Genomic DNA, 22,370 nt, shown 5'->3' with positions numbered 1-22,370 from the left:
AGTGGGAAATGGAGATGATACATAGATGGGCAGGCACAGGGAATATAACCGAATGACCAGGAACAAAGGAAAAATCCTAGGGGTAAAAAGAAGGAAAGGGATGACAAAAAAAAAAGGTGAAAATGTGTTGATTTCAAGGAGCCAAGCATGCAGTTGAAAATACACCATAAACAATATAGGTACCCGTGGTTTCCTGAAGGTACAGAAATGATTCCCAGAGGTGAGGCCCCGGAATATACAAACCAAGACAATCTCATCCCCTTCAGTCCTAAGGGAGAAATGAAGGCCATTCACAGACTGGAATCTGAGATACAAGAGGGAAGGTGGCCCTAAGAAATTCACAGGTTTTAGATTTGTCCTCTGTTATTTCCTGTAAATTAAATTTCTCTGCAGGGGACCCATATTTTAAAATAATCACAGAGTTCTGGCAAAGGGAAATAGGCCAACAGTGGCCCCTTTCTTTGAAGTAGGCCAACAATGGGATCCATATAGGATCAAACTGATACGGTGTTTTGCATGCAATACCCAGCATGGCTAAGGACAGGACAAGTCAATCTGTACGTCGGACATGATCTTGAAACAGTCTGGAGAAAGCTTACCAAAAGTTTTTGATCAGGTCCAACTGCTCCCTCTGCCAGTCTCTGGAATGACAGCCTGGCTATGAAATCCTGTTACACAGAAAAATATCTGGAATCAAGGCGGATTTCATAAACCCGTAAACCATCTAGTGGCAAGTATATAAGTGTCTTTACTTCTGAATCCCTTTAAAATAGGAACAGGCACACAATACAGATAGTCAGGGGCCATACAGAGAACAAGAGAAAGGTTTTAGAATATATTACAACTGGGGGCACTGGGGTGGCTCAGTCGGTTAAGTGTCTGCCTTCAGCTCGGGTCATGATCTCAGGATTCTGGGGTCCAGCCCCAAGTGGGGCTCCCTGTTCAGCGGAGAGTCTGCTTCTCCCCCTCTCTTTGCCCCTCCCCCTGTCCCTGCTCTCTCTCTCTCTCTCTCTAATAAATTAAAACCTTCAAAAAGAAGAATATGGTACAACGGACATCTTATTTTCACAAAGAAACCTGCACAACGTCACATAGCAACATGTGCTGAATTCCCTAAGGCACGTGGTAGCCATGAGATTGTGTTGCACATGATCACATGACAAAAGGCGGATCACTATGCCTTTAGCTGAAGGACCAACAGAAAGATGTATCTTATTTTCAAAATTTCCACTCGCCTCTTTTCCCCCACAATCCCCAGTACCTCGTCTACAGCCATCTTCATCTACACCATCCACAGCGCTGGGATGTTTCCCCGGCTGGCAGGTCTTTCAGCTGACGTGACATCTAGCCATGTGAAAAAGAGCAAAAGTCTAGAACAGGTGAGGAGCATCCATGGAGCTATGTGGGTGATGGAACGGAGAACATCAGTTGTTCTCCTGAGGGACAGGTGCCTTCCTGTCAATCGGCCTCTCAAGGAACTGATCAGTTCTATTACAAATCAGCAAAACAATTATTTCACTGAAACTTAAACACCAGCCATCATCCCTCTTACATCCTTTTCTAGGTGCCACTCATCTTTCAACTTCCAGAGCTAGGATGCTATATCCCTTGGTTCTGAAAATAAAATACTAATAAATACCACACCTTGTAGATTCATTTTAATCAGCCCTGTCTTAAAATAGCTGTTTACTAATTTTGCATAATATAATTATATGCCCAAGCACTATATTTAAGAAACATTAAAGGTATTACTTATCTTGATGGGAGTTGGGAAATTCCAAATTTAGAAGGTCTACAACCCCTAGTGTTGTGAAAATAAGATTCTCCATGAGGACAGCAAATTGGACTGGGAATTAGATAACACAGCCCCCCTTCTAGTAAATACTATGATACATGAAGAACACAAAAGGCAGATGCTCAGGAAGGCTTAGAATCTGGTTCCACATTTCCTCTCTTGGTGAATCCAGCCCACAGAGACTGAATTTAGTATTAGGTTTTGGAAGCTCCTAGCTACAGGGGTTTGCAGAAAAAGCTTGCATGGGAAAGCAAGTTAATTACTTATCCACTTTCCAGTCTACTCCTTCTCCATCATTCGTTGTCTCCCACTCCTCCTAACCCCAGGTAAGAAATCTTGAGGTCACATTTGATTTCTCCCTCTCACCTAGTGCACAGACTTGACAGGCTCATGTCCGACCACTCGTATCCATTCCACGCAGCGTTTGCCCTAGTGAGATTCCATGTCCTGTCATACCTTTTCTGGCATATTACAAGGATCCTTTGATTGGCCTTCCTCCCTCCAGTATAATTTTACTCCAGTCTTTGCTACTCATTGCTACCTAAATGGCTCCTAAAATGATGTGTGCTGTATTCCCACTACTCAAATCCCACCAATATACCTCACGCTCTTGTTACACGAATTCACATTTCCAGGCCATGTTCCTACTATGTCTTGAATGCTTCTTGAATCAAATACTCTATTTCAATTAAACCAATCTACTTCTCCCTTAATAGAGTAGATAAAGAACCTAGCACAGAACTTGGCACATATGAGGGAGGATAGGAAATATTAGTTTAACCTATTTGGAAAAAAATAAAGCTACTCTATTCCTTTTGACTTTTGCCCATGCCATCCCCCTATTTAATGATTTCCCTTTTCTTTGCCACTTATCAAAATCTGATCTTTCCTTTAAGAGGTCAAGTTCCAATCTCTTCCTTGAAGCCTTTTCTGTCCATCCCACTTTGGTCATTCCCTCCCTAAACTTCTACAGTAGTTGCCTGTCGGAAGTAATACTTGTCTTCTGTGGGAGAGAAAGCCCGAGTATTTATCCATCAACCCCCATCCATCATGGCTTAAGATCTGTCTCTAGGAGCATTGACTCTAGCATTTTGGCTTGCCCCATGCATGGCCCAAGAATGTTTTCACCAAGGAAAACTCTCAGTAAAAACCAGCAGCTCTTGCAGTAGAAAGCTGCAGGATTGTAAGGGAATGTTGAATGCCTGGGGTTATGACAAGGAACGTCCTTTCATTGAGTCACAGTGCAGGACAGCAACTAAGGGCTTCCCCAGTGAATCTCTTGTATTTCAGATACACTTCTCCCTGCCTTCTTGTTATAGTAGTAAGCCTATCCTCTCAAGATGTGAGCATCAATAACTCTACTAACTCCTTTCTCTAAGGTTGGACTATTGGCGTGACTGGTATCATACCAGAATTGACCATTAATTCATGCAAATGATAGATACCATTACTAGAAATAAGGGTTTTGAGAGTCTCTGACTATATGTTGCTAAACGATGGAAGAGTTACCTATGTTGGAACCAGAGAACGCTGAAGAGATATGGGGCTGAGAGCTCAAAATGTGAAACGAGGATGGTGCAAGCTTGATCCTAATCTCACTTGGCAGGAGTAATGGTGGTCACCTCTTGACCAGGATGGATAAAGCTTACTTTTGACTGTGGATGTCCTGTACATGGTTAAGAGTGAATACCTCAGACTCTGGAGAAAATACTATGGGTTCTGATATTTTTTTGGGTGAAGATAAAAAGCCAGGATCAGGGTTTTCCCTTGGGAAGAATGGGCCATATCTACTCTCAGTGGTTCTGGGAAGAGTCAGCTTTAGGACAAGATAAAGACTAAAGAGACAGGTTTTCAAGGAGCTAAAACTTTGAAAAGGAGATAAGAATATAAATAAACAATTATTAAAATAAACAATTATAAGTAAGAACAAGAGAACTGGGTTATCGTTATTTTCATTACAAGTTTAGTTGCCCAAACAGGTTTAGCCTGAAATCCTATGAATCAGTTTCACAAACGGGAAACACGCAACCCATATCAAGGATCCACACAACAAGGAAGCAACCACTTTGTCCTGCAAAATAATTTCCAAAGTGATGGAAACCATGCCAGGAAGAAATGGGCTAAGGCCTAGGAAACAAGAATGAGTAAAAGAACTCAAAACAGAAGCAGTGGTTGTATTGGGTTTATTCTTCTCAAAATCTTTGATAAGATCAACTCTAATCTGTCACATATTTATACTGATGCTGCTGGAGGCTTCCTAAAGTACTAAACAGTAAGTTACTACCTGGCCAGCCTGGGCACTTTGGAGGGAGTCTATGACTGGTGTCCCCTCAGTCATAACCTTCTTCTGCTTATGAGATCCAGTGGGGACCTCTATAGTCCCATCCCCAGAATGGTAAGTTTTCTCTCCATACCTCTTGAGGGACTTTATTTTGCAACATATTTTGATTTGCTGTATCCCAGACCCATTGGTTTCCAAGGCAAATACATCTACGAAAGCTAGTTAGAAAACCCAACACTTCACCCCTAACCTACAGAGCATATGCTCTTAGGCCCAAAAGACACTCTTATTATTCTACTCCCACTAGACAGATCCTAACTATTGTCAAATCTGTTATTATAAAAAAAAAGTATGTATATTGGTCTAATCCTCGTACCACATAAAAAGATACTAAACATCACACTTGAGAATTTGGTACCTTCTTTTTGCAAATGTGTCTCTTTTTCCCTTTGCTCACAATGCTGCTAAATGTTATCCTTTAGTCTGAAGCTAATGGATAAAGCCTCTACTTCATCTGCTCTCAGCAGCTGTGGCCATCATCTAAATGAATATATGAATTAAATTAATGTGCAATGAGTGCCTATGGTGTCCCAAACTATATTAAAAATGAGGAGTGATGGCCCCAAGGAATAAGGTCCTATTTTCTTTGAAGCTCAGAATCTGTGTAAGGAATAGATTAAAACCACCAAGTACATAGTTCACATATCAACTGTGAACTAGAAAGATGGATAACTCATAAGGGTACTTTACTTTGGTTCTGGGATTTGTCTGTACTAACCTGCACAGGTGTGTATGAAATTCTGAGAATTTGTAAAACTTCAATCAAAATAACAAAACCACAAAACCAGGGGGGAAGCTCTGACTCTGCCAAGAAGGTGTTCAATTTCCTCTTGGCAGTCCATTCGAGACTCGAGACCACTGTAGCAGTCGGGGGCTCATGGAAAAGAGAAGGCACGCTCTGGGCAGATCCTGGAGAGTCTATAGTGAAAGGACTCTTTACAGATGCTTGGGTGTGATTAAGGAAACCTACAGGCAAAGTTGCGGATCCAAGGACAGCACCAGGGGAGGTCGCTACCATCCTGAGACCTGATAGGAGGAGGGAGGGAACATGGTATTGGAGCCTGGGTGAGCTGAAAGAATGGAAGGGGGTCCACGGGGGAGGAGCAATCATCAGGGAGGGATGTAGCCCCAACAGAACCGCAGTGCAAAGTACAGGGACTGAGGAAGAAACACTCTAACTTCCCCCTCCTCCTGCCTTTTGATCTCTTGCATTGCTTCACGTTGGCCAAATCCAATCAGAAACCAGAGGTCAATGGAGCCCAGATGGTGTCACCTATAGGGGGTTAGGATAGAGGAGGATGGGAAATGGATTTAGGGAAGGACAAAAAGTGAATGATCAGCACAGTCACCATCTAGCTCCAGACCAAAAACTCTTCCTGGTCTAAGACAGTATGTCCCCAAATGTAGTCCAGATGGGGGCCATATGTGGGGGGAGGGGTAGTCTGTGCATAAATTCATTTGGGAAACACTGAATTAACACATTTAAAGAGGCTTCACTACTCCAGGAACTTTCAGAGCTGCAATATACTAAGGTCCATCATGTTTTTCAATAAATAATTATTGAGAGCTATGATGGGCCATGTACCAGGCTGGGTTTGGGGATACAGTGATGAACAGGACAGACATCTACCCTTGGGTTACCTACAATCAAGTGGAGAGCAGACAATAAACAATAAATGAAAAGCTAAGTACAAAGTGTTTATAATGAAGTTCCCAAATGAGGATAAAATGCGCTACATGTCACAAACAAAAGTATTTAGCTTCAGGAATCTTTGTTTCTAGAAATTTTTTAGGAAGTGAAAAGGCTCTCTTTCTTAGAGTCCACTCTAAATTCTTCTTGACTATCACTTACGTATTTTGATCTGAAATTTACATAATTAAATGCCTAATACCTAGTTTTTGATGACAGCTTTCACCCTGCTGGCCCTGGACAGTCAATCAGAGAATAAATCTGATATTTATGGAAAATGGGTAATGGGAAGATAACATGAAAAAGGAGAAGCAATATTTTAGTTGTCAAAACCATTGAACTCAACCTAGTATTTTTCTTGCAGGGTGGACTTTTCTTGGAATCTCCCCTATAAGGTGAGATGGGACTAAAATGGCCATGGGTAGATGTTTTTGAGAGAGAGAAAAAAAAACCATACTCACCAGGTTTTAAGGCGAAGTCTATAGTGGTTTGACAAACATGAGACAAAAAACAGAAAGTCACTTTCAGGAAGAATTTATTCAAGAGACATTTACTTGACTTTCTGTTAGAGAAAAGAAGCTTTTCATTAAGAAAATGTGTGGCCCATTGTCATAGACACTGTTTGGTGCCCCCCCTCAAAGGCTTCACTGGGCTGGTACACGCCACCACAGCTGCCTTATGTGTTTGTTGCCTACTAAGGGCTTCTGGGTGTCCCTTTTCACAACTTCGCAAGCCCCTCCACCACGGGGTAATGGTTTACACCAGAGACATGAGGCCAAGGCTCAACTCTACCAGAGACCATATCCTGGCTGACTTTCCTCTCTTCACTTTCTTCCCAGTAAATTTATTTGAAGAGTACCTCCCTAGCTCTGACCCCCGGCCTCGCTGTGACCCCCTGTCTTCATCAAGCTTCAAAGGCGACTGAGAATCAGAAGGAATTTAGAAGAAATCACACAGCAAGAAAGACATCAGTAGCCTCTCTCCCACTCTCAAGTCACAATCTGAACGAAACGCAGCCACGTGATATTAACTATTGAACATTTGCGTTGCACAGAATGGTTTATAGTACGCTATCATAAAATATTGTACTCATCTTCACAGTAACCCTGTGACCTGAGGAAAATATTGGGATCCCTGTTTTATAAATGAAGATACTGAAGTTCGGGGATATTTAGGGACTTGCTCAATGTCTAATAGTTATTAAGTTGCATGTGAAGATTTGACAGAGTTGGGTTTTATTATTATTATTATTATTATTATTATTATTATTATTAGCACATTTGGAGCTCTTCTAGTTTATTGCCTGTTTTATCCACTTTATCATGTTTTGTCATTTCCTGAATTATTAGAGTTAATACCATGAGTTTATGGTTTGGTCATCATAAAATTCTGTGATACAATTTGTGTTTTAGAACACAGGACCTTCTAGGATCTCTACAAGGTACCAACAAAACAGGCTGCATAATTAAACGTTACCCAATTTCTATGAAGTTGATACAAGATTTTTATGTCTCTCCACTTGTTCTAAATTTGACTTGTGGTTCTGCAAAATTAATGTCCATTGATTTCTCAGAAAACTGTATATTTGCTACACAAAGGGTTTGGTTTTTGGAAAAACCCAACAGTACATCATTATTGATTATGTATTGTCTTTCCTTAAGAGCTGTTGGGAATGTGAATACTCTTCTAAATGGGTACTCAGACATAACACTTTATTTAACTCATTTCCCAAACCTAGCCTGTCTCCCAGCCAACTACAGCATAGTTTACTTTAGAAATATCAATATGTTTTTCTCAGCCAAAAAAAAAAAAAAAAAATGTCAAACAAGAAAACATTGCCTTGAGGCTTAGCTTTTCTACTTGGAGCAAATATATGGTTTCAGCTTAGTGGGAGAGAATAGAAAGCATCTCTTCTCTGTGGCTTAAAAGAATATACCTTTCATTTGCCTTATCTCCTTGAGTTTGTGCAGTTAGAAGTGACAATGGGAATATTGATGAGCCAGAGAGGGAACACAGAGCTATTGACGGGCTCAGGCATATCTTGGAAATTATCATTCCAAATGCCTTATGCATTTATTTCTAACTCTTGTCATGCATGAAAGAGTCAAGCAAATTTCATGTAATTGCCATACTCTAAGGGTTCCGGGGGGAAATTACTGGTCCCGATTATTTACTTAAACACAAATAGGAAACTCAAGCAATCTCAGGGTCACAATGAAGCAGCTCCAGACTTGGGTTACAACTTCTAAATTAATGGGAAAGAGCGAGCAGTAAGACCATCAGGGTGCACTGAGCACTCTCCCCATAATTAAAGGTCCACTTGCAGCCAAATGACATTACCCCCTGCTCTGGGAAGGGAGACGGGTCAGCCATTCCAGCAAAACTCTAAACATCAGGGGATTGCATGTTCTCCCCACACAGATCCACGCCTACAAGAAGGCAGGGTTCCTTCAGTGTTGTCAATGAACCGGTTGTCACGGGCTGTCGTTCTAATTACTTTTTAATCCTCAATAATCATGTTATCAAAGGATTTAAATAATATCCCATGTCTGGCATGGGGCTGCAGGCACCACACACACGAGGTATCGATGCACAATTAGCTCTAATGAGCATAGAGAGCTTAACTCTGCAAGCTTCAAACAAACATAATTTGCAAGTCAATCAAAAGTCACTCAGAGTTGAAGATCTAACTGTTAGATTGTTGAAAGGTACAATCTCTTTGGAAGGTTATTACAATAACAAGATGAAGAAAGATTTGGAACAGAACAAGAAACACACATGGAGCCCCAGACGATGAAGCTTTACTACTGCCAATCGGACACAGGCAGCCAAGCAATGACTTAGCCTGTGGATGGACGGAGACCAGAGTCATTGTGCAGGCATTTCATGATGGCTGGGTTTGGGTCACTGCGTTGGCCACGTCTCTCCCCAGAGATGGGTCTTCAACACAGGAAACAGCTCTGCTCGGCAGCCTCCATAAAACTACTCTAGCTACTGACCCTTGCAAGATAGACACTCTGTGGAGCTGGTTTTTGTGAAAATCGTACAAAAGTAAATAAAGAAGAGAACGGACTCAATATAGCAATAGTGGAGGAAAGTGAAAGAAAACAACAAAACCTTTTTGATATTTCCTTTCACGATATCTGATGAAATTAACTGGCCAAAATGAGGAGTGGGATTTTTTGCTTGTTTTACTTGTTTTTTTTTTTTTTTTAGCTTATCTGCATAATTGCTTCTGATTCCATCTGCCAGGTCTTGGTGGTGACAGACCAGACATCTGGGTCCCTTCTCAGGGTCCAGAGGGATCTCATTAGAACCCAAGGCTGACATAGCAGCAGTTAGCTTGACCATGACCAAAGCCACGCGTCCCTCAGCTACTCTGGCTTACAGGGAGGGACAGCACCCTAGAAAGCCATACTAACAGGACATCTCCCACATGACATTTGAAAAGTGTAACTGCTCTGAGAAGTTGGACGATGTGGAAACTGAGGCAGAGCTGAAGAATTACTTGCCCCAAATCAGAGAACTGGATGGCACATCTTTGTCAGCAGAAGCGTTGGGATCAGCTACTCACAAAGATGCTCACTGTGTAAGCAAAGGGATTCTCACCAAACACCTGAAAAGGGCAACCGATGTGTGCGAGTCTCTCTAAGACTTACCAGCGCCTTCCTTTGTCATGGATTTCTATTTCAGACTTTGTATGAATACATTATCACACTGATTTAAAATGCTTAGAGAATTCTGGATAGGATACCGGGAAGATTTGCATTTTTAAAGTTTATCATTCTCAAGCACGAATGTTAAATCTATCTTCCCAGTACAACTCAGTCAGACTAACAGATAACACTAGGAGCCAAATACCCATATTGTTGGCAGACAACAGAAACGTTTGTTTTTTCCGATAGAACAAAATATTTTACATTCTTGCTCTCCAGTTATCAGGCATCATATTAGTTTTTTTTTTAATTTAAGAAATATTTGAAGTCTGTTCAAGTAAACTGTTAACTATGCAACGCTTGCCTGCTTGCTGTAGGAGGAACACGCTCTTACGGCACCACCTCGGTCGGTTAAGCCATGTGTACTCGAGACCGTGCATGACATCCGTTCACGGTAAGTTGCCTCAAGCTTGGTGTCTGTGACCACCTCCCTAGACAATAGGATCAGATGCCTCTAATTCCTTTCAAAATCTGAGGCTCTTTAAATCAAAGCTTTAAAGACTATACGAATTAAGCTACATGCAGAGAGAGGCATTTAAAGAAGTTGAAGATCTACCCTAATATTAGTTCACCTTTCCCGTTCTAAAGAAATCCATCGTTTCCTTTTGTAGTTAAAAAAAAAAGAAAAAGAAAAAGAAAGAAATTACTAATTTCAGAAAAGTAAACGTAGATGGTTTGTATTTGTCTTCGTGTTCTCAATGACTGATCGGCAGGTTGGTTGGTTTGTCCTCCTGAATGCCCCCTTTTGTTTTTTGAAATCAATTCATCTGTTCGAAATGCAATGCTTTATTTTCAATTATTCCAAGAGCCAAGAGCATTAATTATCCCAGCATCAAGTCAAACTAAAACACTGGTTACAGACATTTAAACTCTGACCCTAAGTAGTGGTTGCCCTTCAAGATGATTCATTTTATTTTTTCCCTCTAGAGGTCTAATCTTTCAACCCTTCCCAGACAACCTATAATTCTGCTCCTTTGCCCTCTCTACAATTACACAAGTGCTGTCTGCCTTCAAGGGAGATTTACTGCTCCAATGGCAGAAGCAGTGAAGGTCAGCTGAAAACTTCGGGTCTATCTGCCCGGGGGACAGGGGATTCCTCAATAATTTCAGCCATCCCCGAAAATAATGACTGGTTTCGGGAACCTGATGACAGGCGAAACTACCACCGCATGGTAGCAGGGAAGTTTGTTTCTTCAATGAGAAGAAGGCGTCTGCGGGGTTCCTGTCCCTCATGATAAGGAACCGGGGGCGGTGTAGACACGGCTGTGTAAGGGCATAAACCAGCCATTAGGAGCAGTGACAACTGTGGGGTTTGGGGGGGCGGCTGTCATTGGGACCCCTGCGGGGGGCACAGCGTTCGATTCTCACTCCCCATCTTTCGGGGGCTTTTCTCAGGGGCAGCAGTGCAGGCACCTGTGTTTTATCGCTCATGAAACCTCTTCAGACCTGGCTTCCTAACGTAGCTTAAAAGATTTATGAGATGATTTCAGCTAAGTTCTTTGGAGCTTTGGGCTCAAGCTAAGTTAATATCCATAAACTTTGTGAACCGAAATTGCCTCTGATTGTGAAAGTCGATCCTCCGTTGGCGGAGAGGGGCTTCCCTGGGCCTGCCCCCCTACTTCCCACCTGCCTGTGGGTCAGCCGGGCAAAGGCCAGGAGACCAGAGCAGTCGGTGCGTGTGCCTGGGCCAAGGCAGCCACTGACAGCCATTCAGTCAATAGTCACTAGGTCCATTTACGATGAACTCCTTAGTATTTTCCAGATCTCTTCCCCTACTGAGCACACGTTTAAATTCTCAAAATAAAACCTGCCGCAGATAGGACAGTGTACCTGTGGACAAATCCGCAGGCATTTCACTGCACAGCGCTCCTCTTAATCAATTTTCAGTCTCAAGTGGACAAAAAGTAGAAAGCAAAAACAAATCAATAGCATGGGGCAAGGTTCTGGAATATGAGAGTTGGGTTCCTCAGACTTGGCTCGATCTTTGCAGCCGGCATCATAAAAAGCATTATTTTAAACAGAGAACTGGAACTGCTTCAAATCCATACCATCTCCTTTCAGGTTTCAATTTCTGTAATTAGGATCTTTCAAAAAGCACCAAATGAGTACCCCAAACGCAGCACTGATGCATATTAAAGAGACATGGTTTCTACTCTCAAGGAACACGTAATTGGCCAATTTTCTATAAAGCAGTCTTCAGAAATCATTCTCCTCCATTCCTCAGCCCTCATTTGCCATTCTCAAAGGGTGATCTTGGCTTCCTCCCTCGATCTGTATGAAGTCAGAGATTCTCATCTCAGTCTTAAAATGTCTTCAAAGAATTGCTCCCTCTTAAATCTCTACAGTCTGCAGTGTTCCCTTTTATGGGTTTGTTCTTTAGTTTTCCACAAACTTCCATAGTAATTTAATATTGTTCCTTTCTTCTTTTCTCTCAAACTGGATTCATGAGCAAATTAAATGATACAAACCATATATATATATATATATATATTCATAAGCTATTTGGCCCTTGTCCTCACTTCAAGGTAAAATTCATTCAGTTTTAACAGCTAACTATTTTGTATCTTAGAGCTGGTATGTCTACACCCAGAAAACACCCAGGAAAAAAAGTTATTGGATTTCTAAATACTAGGCCATTACCTCACTAATTGCTATTCTTGTTTGGAGCTACTTATGCAGGCTTGAAGGACATAATTTAGTCTAGCTTCCTTAAATACGTTTCTGCCTCATTTTTCTTCCTTTATTCAAACTTGCTTTGTCCCTTTTCATCCTTCAGTTTGATTATTAATCACTTGTCCTTGTTTTCTACCAAACTTAGATTAAATTTCTTAATAAAAATCTCCCAAATACTAAATCAGCATTTCCTCTGCTGCAAAAGACACAATTATTCACATTGTGCTGAGGACTTGCCATCTATCCACAATAACATCTGTCTCCAAAAACAAAGGCGGACATATTACTTTGGTTGATTTTGATATTTTAGCTTTTGGCTTCCTCAGAGGCTCTGGATTTATTGCTCCATTACTGTGATTTGGTTCCTTCCTCATCTTTGTGTTGTTGACCCTTCCATGGACTCCGGGATACAATTACTTTCCTTCAGAAATGGAAATAAATCTGCTCAAACTTGGGATGGAATTATAATTTATTCCTTTGGCTGACTTCCTTGATTAGTTTCTCACTCTTCTTTAAGAGTAGAGGATGACTTTACACACTATCGCTTTGTCCTTGCTTGTCTGCTAGAGTCAACACCCTAGGGCAATTGGGTAAGGGTCAAGAAGCACTGGTTACATATTTTTCCAACTCCCAATAAATTCTGCACCACTTCTCTAAGGTTGAATCAGTCTAGTCCTTGGCTAAGCAAATGGGCCTACCCTGAAGTTTTTCAAGGAAGGAAACTAACATTTCCTGAGTGCCTTTCATGCAGCTGTCGTTATTACCACATTAACTCATTTGAGTGTTGCAAACAGTCTCATGAATTATGTACTATTATCCCTATTTTGCAATTAAGAAATCAATCATCTCACAGGTGAAGTGACTTTGCCCAAACTACATAGCTGCTAAACAGCAGAGGTGAAACTAATGCCCAAGCCAGCCTGACTTCAAAATAGCTCTTTTGTCTACAACACACCATCTCATTCTGTCTCTGAACAAATTCTACCTATTCAAGAAAGAGAACATGACCTACCAACTCACTTTCTCTGCCAGTCAGAATAATAAAATAAAATTCACATTCTTTGTTAATGTCCTACCATATTTTATTCCCAGGCGAGTGGGGGCAAGCGAATCAATCCATGAGGGTTCGTGATAGACTTCATAAAATCATTTTCTTCATAAAATCATTTTCTATCTTTAATTCCTGAAGTTTATTTATGCCTCTATCCAAACCACCCCCTTATAATCTAGTATCACTCCTAACTAGCTCCCAAATCTAGTCAAAACAGATTTGACCATTTCTTGACCGCTGTTGACTTTGAGCGTACATTGCATGTTTCTGTCTACAAAATAGTAACCATAAGAATACAAAAAAACAACTTTTTACAACTTAGATGTATGGCTCTTCTAACATTAAATAATTGAACATGTATTTGAGAACATCTGGATTTTCAAATCCATGTCTCCATTTTTCTCCCAGCTGTTTAACATTGTGACCATGAATGCTGTCTGTCATCGTCTCTCATTTGTTCTTCCTTCAAAGAGTTCCTTGGTTTTGCCTCTGTCTATTCTCATAAACCTAGTCCACGGCTTTTCATTTTTTTGTTGCTCTAAAACCTTTCTAAATGCACTTTCTCTGTCTCCAATTCATCCGCCACACCCTAATAGCCAGACTAATCTTTTTTAAAGCTTTGCTTTCATCCTTTAACCCCCTTGCACAAGCATTGCTGATAGTTCTATTCCATCAGATGTAAAATTCCTCAGTCTAACTGCCAGTTGTTCTGAAATTGAGCCCGGCTTCCATCAAAGACCTTTCTCACTATTCTCCAGCAAAAACCACCAGAGAAGGTCACTTCTTTCTTTGGTCTCTGCTGGAGCCTGTGCTGCCGAGCTGTGCCCACCTCTGGGTCCCACCTCCATGCTATGGTTATGGGGCTGCTGGGGCCTGGAGCCTTCTTCTGTCCCACTCACTTTTCATAACTGAATGTGTGGGTGATGGGATAGCCTGTTGATGGACACCCTGAACCTCAGGGCCAGATACCCAGTGACCTGAAGAAGGCCCAAGAAAAACCACGGGATAGGTGATGCCATAGGAACGGACAAGCGCAGGAGGGATGAGGAGTGGAAAGGGTGGGGGGAGGAAGAGAAGGAACTGATGCAAAAGAGGTAAACCAATATTAGAATTGTTGGGACAAGGGTGAGAGAGAGAGAGACTAGGGTCTGGGGAAATAAAGCATAAGCCTATTACTGGGACTTTGAGAAGTAACTGGAGGTCATCAGAAGTCACTGAACCAACTAGAGAGATTTCTGTTCTCCTCACGTGAAAGTAGACTTCCAGTTGCTGAAGAGTGGCCTACCGGTACCTGTGGGTGAAGTAACTCAGGCTGCAAAGTTCAGAAAATGATACCATCACGACACTAAATAGAGCATCACAGCACCGAAGCTCCCAGGGTGGTTCGGCAGCTTTCAAGACCAGACCATGAAACTAGCTCCTCTTGTCACAGTGGGCACATCTGCTCAATCTCACCATGCCCAGCATCTTTTTGTAACTTCAGGAACTGTTTCTAGGCTTACACGCAACTCACCTCTACTTATGTGTATGTGTGCCGGGGGTGGTAATGGTAGGATCTTACCTACACGTAGCACAGCCAGGCTGGAACCATGTGTTGGGAATTTTTTCCTCCTTTTTTCTTGAAACTCATGCATCTTTTCATTCAACTTGATGTGAGTCTAGAGATCTATGGGTGGAGATTAATCTTCCTATGGGCTGCAAAGTGCCAAGAGGATTTTCCTTTAGGAGTAGTTGGACGGTAGCAAGGCAATCCTAAAGTTGCTATTCATGTGGTTATACAACATATTCTATGGTAGGGGAAGTTGGGGGTCAGAAGTTTGTCAGCAAATGCTAAATCTCAAGCAATAACTTTAACCCCTCTAGGTCTGGCCACATTCTTTTCTTTTTTTTTAATAAATCTATTTTTTTACTGGTGTTCAGTTTGCCAACATACAGAGTAACACCCAGTGCTCATCCCATCAAGTGCCCACCTCAGTGCCCGTCACCCAGTCACCGCCCCCCCCCCTCCCCGTCTGGCCAAATTATAATTGGGAACAGCAGGAGGTTTGAAGAGCCTCTTGACTTTGTGATCAGCATTGGGAATTCAGCACAAGTTTATTTTCAATGTGATGCTCCTGAGGAGACATATGGACATAGCCAAATTATTTAAGCTTTAAATTGCTCAATTCTAAAATGCATGTACTTACAGTCACGGTCTGCCTTATAATATTCTTGTGAGGATTAAATAAGATAATTCATGCAAAGCCCTAAGCATATTGCTTGGCATCCAGTGACTGCTTTAATATTAGCAGCTATATATGGTTAACATATATAATAACTCCCTTTTGGGCAGCATTGTTTGGAAATGACAGTGTATTTTGCAAGTAACTGAAGCTTAATTCTGTATTAAAACTTTAAATTTTTTATTGTTTTTATTGTAAATATTTTTAAAATGTACTCCATACATGTCTGTCTTCTTAATTCCCTAAAGTGAGTTAAGTTTTGATCTAGGATAGAAGGGATGGACGTTGTACTTGCACTTGAAGCTCTGGAATTTCAGTTGCTGTATGTTTTAGAAATTAGATCCCAAAAGGACTCTGATAAGAACTAAGCATCTAAAAATTAATATGATGTTTGTTTCAGTCTGAGTCTTTGTTTTCATAGTCCTAAAATACCTTGCAAGCCCTGGAGGGAAGGAATTAATTTGTCCATTTAACAAATATCTACTGGGTGTCTACTATGGTCCATAATTTCTTTAGATGCTGAATAAATAGCAGGACACAAAACAGACAAAATTCCTGTTCTTATAAAGTTCACATTCTGGTTTGAGCTAAATTCAGGCAATAAACCAACAAAATAACCTGTACATAAGATATTAAAAGGTGATAAGTGCTCAGGGGGATTATACTTTCAAGTATATAGTCAGGTGAGCTCTCACTGGTAGGGTGCCTTTGGATCAAAGACATGAAGGCACTGGTAGAAACCATGTAGAATTATTGGGAAAGAGCATTTGGGGCAGATGGAATAGCAGCTAGGCTGTGAGGCAGGGCGTTGGCGCCTCACCTGCCAACAAGGAAAAGCAGTAGGACCGGGAGGCTGTTGATGAGTAAGAGCAGAAGGGAGTGGTAGGAAATGAGACCACAAAGGGTTTGGAGGACAGGAAGGTTATTTTTAGGAAGATACCTTATCTTCTGCACAAAGGGAAGGCCCTTAGGGTGTTTTGAGCAGATGAGTGATTTGACCTAAGTCTTCAAAATGTCTTGAAACTCCAACTCTTTGAACGTAGACTCTAGGGGCCAAAGGTAGAAGCAGAGATCAGTATTGTCATGATGGTAGACAGAGAAGTGGTCAGATTCTGGATGTATTTTGGAAGTAGACTTGCACACTTTTGAAGTGTTAAGTTGTGAGAGAGAGTATCCATAATGACTCCAAGGTTTTTGGCCTACACGATTAAAAGAATGAAGTTATAATAAACTGAAATGGGGAAAGCTTATGTAGAACAGGTTTGAAGGGAATTCAATCTGGGGATATGTTGAGCTTTACATGTCTATTAGACATCCCGATGGCAGCGTCAAGTAAGGCATTTGAATATCTGAGTCTGGAGTTCTGGAGAAAGATCTCAGAAACAGTTCCTCACATTAACAGTCAATTCTTACAAAGGCACCAAGATAACTCAATAGAGAAATTAAAATCTTTTCAATAAATGCTCCTGGAAGTACCTCTCCATGTGGAAAAAAGTAAACCTGTATATCCCTATTACCATTCCTATATATTAATCTGAGATGCATCACACAACTAATTGTAAAAATTAAAACTAAAACCTTTCAGAAGAAACACAGCAGAATATCTACACCACCTTGAAGTAGGTAAAGATTGTTTAGACTAGACACACATACAAAACAAAACAAAAAAGTTTGTTTTTACAAACAAAACACCTATGGCGGTGAAAAGAGACTGATCATTTAATCTTCATCAAAGTTTTAAAGTTCTGCTCCTAAAATAACCATTAAGAAAATTTAAAACAAGTCTCAGAATGGAAGAAAATACTTGTAATTGACACAGGGCGAGCCTGATGCAGGGTTTGATCCCAGGACCCCCAGATCATGACCTGAGCCAAAGGCAGGCGCTTAACTGACTGAGCCAGCCAGGCACTGCCTCCTACCCCCCACTGCCAATTTTTAAAATAGACCAAAGTCTTGAATGATCACTTCATTAAAGACATGGAAATAACCAGTAAGCTCCTGAAAATGTGGTTAACATTATTAATCATCAGGAAAGTGCAATAAGACCCATGACACACTACGTAGAATCCATTGGAATGGTTAAAATTAAATTAAATTTGATGATACCAAATACTGGGGAGGATGTGCAATAACATGAACTCGCACACATTCCCACCGAGAAATGAAGATGGTTCAACCACTATGAGAAATCATGATGGCAGTTTATTAATAATACATCTTCCTTCTGACCTAGAAATTCCATTCTCAGATATTTGCTCAAAAGAAATTAAAAATCTATGTCCACAAAAAGACACGTGTAAAGATACCCATAGCAACCTGATTAACAATAGCCAAAATTTAGGAGCAACTCAAAATTGCACTAATGTGTGAATGGCTAAAATAATGGTGATATATCCATACACCAAAATACTACTCAGTGATATAGAGGGGCAAGTTGAACCTACAACCACCCAGATGCATATCAGAAACATTTTGTGAACTGAGAGAAGCTAGACTGTCCTCCCAAAAAGTACCTACTATGACTCCCCTTAAATGAATTATAAAAATTGCCAAAATTACTCTATGATGTTAGAGAATCAAAAGAATAGTTGCCTCTCTAGTGAGGTGGAGTTCACTGCGTATGATGAGGAAATTCTCTGAGGTGACAGAAATGTTCTATATCCTTTGGGGATTGGTACGTGGCTACACCTATTTGTCAAAACCCATCAAATTCTTCGCTTAAGATCTGTATGTTTCCCGGAACGAAAAATACGTTTTTATTTTAAAATAGAACTATAAAATTAGCCAGGGTGAGCCTCTTCCTCTTCCACAGGAGCAGAAAGTTCCCTATTCTCTCAGCACTGTCACAAGATTATCCTCAGAGCAATCAAAAAGTACGCAAGCTGAGTGTGAACTCCCCAAGCCCTTAATTGGGTGCTGCTACTTGTTCTTAGACTTTGCACCAGTCGGGGGAGAGGAGGGAAGAATTTTTAGAAACAGTAGAATGAGTTGTTATGGACACGGCATGGCTGAGTTATTTCTTCTAGGACTCCAGCTGTACCGATTGTACCCAAGGTTAAAATCACCTGGTTTAGGTAGTTATGCATCGTATAATCTGTACAAAATTTGAATGTTCACACAAATAGTTTCCAAAGGGAAAAACACAGACTTGCCAAATCATTGATTCAAGCAATTTGTGAACTGATTTAAATATCAATTCCAGTTTATTTCTTTATATTTTGCACAGATCGTAAGTAGGGACTGAAATCCATTACATAACATGCAGCTAGCAGAGCAGGATCTGAGTTTTCTCCATACTTCACCACGACCCAGTTCAGTCCAAGAGCCTGGCTCTGAGTCTATGAATATGTGAATATTTATTTCTTATAACTTGAGTTCTTTATGATTATCAATCACTTAGTGAAAGTCTCAGAGGTTAATGAGATCTTGAAAGAATTTTGACTTAAGTCAAATAACTTTGAGTAGGTTTTCAAGCCAACTTTGCAGTGTTTTCTACCTCCCACCTCTGGTCAGGCTGATCACAGTCATTTCTTACTGTGCCTGTGCTCCCTTTGAGAGCTTTGAGGTTGCGCCTTATAATTTGCTAAGGGCCAGGAAACTAGAAACCGAGTCCAGTATTGCATGATTAATTAAAGTTCATACCCAATAATAATCAAAACTAATAGAATACTGATACAAAAATGTAGCAAGGAAACATCACAGAAATCACTGAAGAAATGTGTAAATCAGAAATCAGAAATTAGGCTATTTCAAGTAAAAGAAAAGGGGTGAATTTTCACCAGATGGGTAGGTTAGAAGACTAAAAATTTGGAGAAAATGAGGAAGTCTCCCTATTCCACACCAAACACCAAAAGTAATTCCATTCAATTAAAGTTTTAAAAGTATAAAAAAGACACTATAAAAATAAGAGAAGAAATAGATGTAGGTATCAATACATTCTTGGAATGGGGGGGGTACTTGCCTCATACTCAAGGCAGAAATCATAAGGAAAAAGATTGATTTTACTACATAAAATGATGACAATTTTATATGTAAAGAACAAATAAAATTATAAAGCAATCAACAGAAAAATAGCTCTATATTTATGACAGCCAAAGGATTGATAGGCTTAGTATGTAAAGAGATCCTGCAAGGCAATTTAAAAATCACAAAAATGAAAAATGGACAAAGAACCTGCAAAAAAATTCATAAAGGGAATGTGTCTGCCAAGAGTAAAGCATTAGAGGGACTCTCCTAAAGGAGGCATCCTGGACATAGACTTTCTGGCTGCTACTTGAGTCATTTTATGGTCTTCCCAGCTTCCCTTCTTGCTTCTTGAATGGCTGACTTTGCCAGCTATATGCTCATGAATATAGAAGGATTTTCACTGATGGAGCCACATTTTCAGTGGGCTTCCATTAAGCCAAGACTACATTTAGAAAACAAATAGCTTGGGCTAAGAATGCAGACTTAGGCACATAGGATGGATGAAAGCTTCTTGGCTTTGCCCACCTGGAAACCACGGTTTGGTCTTCATTTACATAAATGTTCTAAGTTCCTGAGGTAAGCAGCCTCAGATATCAGGCACTGGCTCCCATCTCTCTGGTACAGGGATCACGTGTGGGTGCAGAGGCGGTTCAGTGAAGTGGTCAACGAGGAGGACCTAGCCTATTCTGGAGTTACGGCTACCTCATTGGAAATCCTGGCTCCCAATTTACAATCTGAGTTCTTAATTTCTCTGAGCCTTACCCTCCCAACTGTAAGGCAGGGATAACAATAGTACCTGTCTTATAAAGCTGCTATGAATATTTAATGAGAGTATACCCATAAGAGCACTTAGTATGCGACTGATACTTAGGAAGCGCTCAGTAATTGTTGGCTATTATCTCCATTATGGGCAAAAGACCCTAACTCCCTTCCCTGTAGATAAAAATGTGCAACGGCATTGAAGGATGATTTAGGTTTCCTTTATGTGGACATCCGTGTGGTACATTGGGAAAAGCATAGCGCTTGGCACTAGAGGATCTGGTCTGAGTCCCAACTCCACCCCTAACTAACATTAGAAACCACGTGCACCCTCTGGGCCTATTTGTCCATCTGTTAAATAAAGTAGGTGAACTACTTATTGCTATAGCCCCTTCTGTCCAACACTCTGCCCTAGAGAAATGCAAAACAACAGATAATCAAGGTCTTTAGATATAGCTATAATCTACAGTAGGTAAACATGAAGGTCTTTGAGCTAGTAAGTCTTAGTTTATAAAGCCCAAAAGAAAGTATAGATTAATCTACTAAGCAACTGGACTTATAACAGTCTACTATAGCACTGATTATGTCAACATTAATCAGAAGCTCCAATTGGCAGTTAAGCATGTTTAATTTTTTTGAAACTACTGAGTAAAAGGAGTTCATTTAGTGTACGACAAAGCATGGAGAGCTCCTTAATGATGAAGAGTCTGCGAACCACTAGCCTGGGTGCTTACTATCAATGAAGATATCCCAACCATTTACGGTTTCCTAGGAAAGCCAAGTCGATGCTAATTTGCTCTCCAGAGCAGACAGTGGTAATAATAACCAAGATATCCAATAGTGTTGGGCATTGGTAGTGAGCCACGAACTGTCCAAATCTTCTTATGTGGATTATCTCCTTTAGTCCTCCCAACGATCCATTTACTTCGATTTTACAAGTAAGAGAACTGAAGCTTAAGAATGAGACCTATTGTCATCTGGAAGGATCAATCTGCAGAACTGTGGCATTCCAAGAACAAAGGAGTCTACAGAGATTAGTTTGAGAACGTTTGAAATTAAGCTTCTCCTTTTTTCAGGCAAAGCACTGACAATGTGCAAGCCGTACGTATGAAGCATTTCCTTCCACTGAGGTTTCACCATTTTGGAGGGGCAGCACTTGGTAAAACACATAGTAAAACACATAAACTGGCATTTAGAAAAATTCACTGGATTACCCACTTAAGAATTACCACTGGAACATTTTTAGTTTACACTTGATGCCTCTTGCTATTTAGCACCCTCTAGGCTTGTAAATTCACATAATTAGTGTGAAAGCACACACACACACACACACACACACAAAACCATGAATTTTAGTATTAACTCAAGCAAAAGGTAATTATGGAAGTAAATCTACAACAGAAAAAAAATCATATAATGCTTTGCAATGTCCAAGAAAATGGCTTTTAGATTATCTGCTATTAGAAAGTATTTCATATTCTCTTTTCCTCTGCTCATTCATTTATTCACTCTGTAATTATATGCGAACTGCTAAACACCTGGGAATTGGACCCTCAGCTGAGGCAGAGCATGGAAAACTGTGAGGCTGAATTGATGTTGAGCAATTATTTTCATCATTGACTTCAGGGTCTCCTTCCAGAGCCGTCCTTTGATCCTCATGTACAGCTGCAGAAAGTGAAAAAAAAGGACAAAAGTTAACATTGGCCACACTTAGGGCTTTGTCCTCTGGTCAGAGAGCCCAAGGTGGATTTCACAACCAGATGCCAGTTGTCCATCAGAGTCTCACCTCCATGGGTGTTGTCCTACTAATCTCCCCCCAAACACAGGGGTCACTTTGAAAGTACCTCAGACAAACTCCAAATTGCCCGAATTACTTGCTGTTTCTATGAAAATGACTTTCAAGTGAAAATGCTTCAGAAACATAAAAGTGAATCACCCCCTATCATGGCTTGCATCTAGCGGCAGGGCGAAGAGGAAATGAAATTCTTCTTCATTCTTTCTTACGAAATGAATTAGGACCTCACTCAATCTTCTCCTTGTTTTATGTAGAAATAGAGCACAACCCACTGCTTCTCTCCCTCTCTCAAAAAGGAAAAGGTAAAACACGAACTGGTCTAAAACTCAAAAGCTGGAGAGCAATTCAGAGACAGCTACATC

This window comes from Canis lupus, chromosome 20 (assembly GCF_048164855.1).
Source record: "Canis lupus baileyi chromosome 20, mCanLup2.hap1, whole genome shotgun sequence".
Classification (NCBI taxonomy): domain Eukaryota; kingdom Metazoa; phylum Chordata; class Mammalia; order Carnivora; family Canidae; genus Canis; species Canis lupus.
This window is presented reverse-complemented; position numbering follows the sequence as displayed.